Genomic DNA, 2835 nt, shown 5'->3' with positions numbered 1-2835 from the left:
TGGAGGGGTTGAAGGGAGGGGAGGGGAATGGGGAAAAAAAGAACCAAGAAATATTATATAAAGGTACAAATTTCCAATGATGAATGTCACTATATATTGCATACCTAAAATATACCAATAAAACTAATAAAATAAATCAAATGACAAAGAAGGAATCTGAACATATAGCAAGAAGCTGGCCATCTGCAGATCAGGAAGACATCTCTCCCCAAAATCTGATCATTCTGGCACCCTGCTATAGAGCTTCCAGTCTCCAGGACTGTGAAGATATGAACTGCTGTGATTCAAGACTCCACTCTATGGTGTTTTGTTTTGACAGCCCAAGCTAACTAATGCATGTAACAGATTCAGGGCTAAAGGAAAGCTTCAGGATAAGAGATTCCACATAAGGAAAGCATTGGTTATGGGGAATCTGCACTCCAAATATAGCAACAGGGGCAAAATGCCATCAAAATACTTTTGACTTTATAATTCATAATCCACATTCAACACAAATAAAAAGAAATAATATGATTTTTAATTAGAAAATAAATTTCATACATAAACTCTCAAATTAAAATTAATGAAAATTCTTGGAACAAAAAAGGAAATTTTTCATAAGAGTTCATTCAGATGAATTCTTTCCTTGAAGATGACACTGGATTTCACTTTTCCCAAACAGCAGCAATCAATTCTTTTTCTGTTTTGTTTTTTTGGTATTGGGGATTGAACTCAGGTCCTTGTGCTTGTGATGCAGGTGGCAGAAAGACTGAACTAAAGCCCCAACCCAACAGCAATCAATTCTTAAGGCATCCTATGCCACTTTGTTTCTTTCACAATAATAGGAAAGAGGTTCCCAGCTAAGGGTGTAGGTCAGTGGGACAGCACTTGTCTAGCATGTACAAGGATGTATAAAGTCCTGGGTTCAATCTCCAGTTCCAAAAAAGGGTGGAGGAGAAAAAGAAAGAGGTTGTGATTTTCCTGTAATAGCATTATCGATATCTAAGACCATTTAGAAAATAAATGACATTGAAGAGTTGGAATACCATCTCAGCACTAATTAAAACCCAAACTTGGGCATAACCATGGGAAAAAGCAAATGAAAGGCAAGTTATCACATATGCTTTCTTCCTATGGACCAATCAAGTTCCTTGTGTACATGTAGAATTTCTGATTCAAGAGGTGACAAAGTTATATAGCAGAGAACAGCGACACCCCTGACAGGTGATGCAGCAGGCTTCTCTTGGATATTCCCCGTAACATCAAACTAAGTCAGCAAATTTCATCGCTGAACAGCTAACTCCTAGGCTGTTATGTTTAAGCGAAAGATAACTGAAAACAAAATGACAAAACAGAATTTTGTAAATTCTCTCTAGAAGTAAGATAAAGTAATTCTGTCAAGGCTACATCTCCACAAATGCTCTTCAAATATCTTCACATATTTAGTACGATAACAGTCATTCTCGGGGTAAAGGTAGCCTGTTCTTTTTTAGCCTCCTTTGTTATTCTTTTATAGACTCATTTATAATGTTAATTTTTCAGTTGTGTTACAGTGAGGGGAATACTAAACCTATGTATTATCACTTTGAAACTGTGAAATTAACAGCTTTTAAAATAGTTCTCAGTAGAGCTGAGGGTGAGAGCCTTCAATAAACCTCACCATCTCTAGAAACAAAAGGGTTAAATGTATTCATAGCCATTGTGTTGGTTTAGACATAACAATAAGGAAGTTTGATTGGACTTTCAACCTCTACAAACAATGGAAGTTATTTGTTCAGTTAACTTTTCCAAAAAACGACTTCCTGCCAACCAGCAGGCAATACTCATGCACAGTATTCTACACTTCCCACACAAGCCACAGACAAGTCCTGATTTCCCGTGGACTATTTCTGAGAAGCACCATTACATTACACTGGCAAAAAGGAGTGGGAGGGAGGAGGGAAACACTGCCTTCAATTCTCTTACAATTTATTTTTAACACCCCTGAGAAGGTTTTGAGCTATTAATGTAATGAGCCTAGATTCAAAAACAAAAAAAAGAACCACAGGGTAGCAGAGGGAGTGATGGCTGATTCCTTAAGATGCCAACAGCATTGCAGTGTCACATTGGATGTTACTCATCAACATGCCTTGAATTTAAGGAAATCCTGATAAAAAGCAAATGTGTAATGTGAATGAATTAGCTTCTCCCCTGATATTGGTTTACACAATCTGTGGTATGTTTCATAACTCTGTTGTCTATCCATTGAATTTTATTTATTACATACTTTTTTGAGGGGGAGATATTTACAATCCTGTACTCTGGTATTATCCTAATTTCTTTTTATCAAAAAATAGATTTGATCACATACCTGTAATTCAGGACAGGTACTGATTGCTAAAACCTCAAGGAACAGCTTGAGCTAGTATGGTATCATTCAGGGCCAAAACATACCAAATTCTATTACTATAGATAGTATAATCAGGGCTATAGGAAAACTTCTCTTCATTCACAAGAGCCCCAGAGCTGACCCCCTGAACTTTGTTCTAAAACCTTCTTCCTAGAGACAGAGATAAGAAAAACAAAGACCCCTCGGATTATTTTGAAATCCCAAACAGGGATGCACATGTGCCAGACTTGCTGCATGACCTACAGTAACCTTTCTTCACTTGGAGGTTATTAAAGGGTCATGCACATGAACTGCATCTCATACATTTATTATAATAAAGTGAATTATGACAAAGGACGTTACAGGAATCACAGCTGACATGGATCAGCGCTGCGTCAGCCACATTGTCAATCATGCTCCGGACGATCCAATGAGAGGCACCCTAGACAAGGAGCAACATTTTAAATTCTTTTTTTTTTTTTTTTTGT

This window comes from Fukomys damarensis, unplaced genomic scaffold (genome assembly GCF_012274545.1).
Source record: "Fukomys damarensis isolate Sample0158 unplaced genomic scaffold, DMR_v1.0_HiC HiC_scaffold_15, whole genome shotgun sequence".
NCBI lineage: Eukaryota > Metazoa > Chordata > Mammalia > Rodentia > Bathyergidae > Fukomys > Fukomys damarensis.
This window is presented reverse-complemented; position numbering follows the sequence as displayed.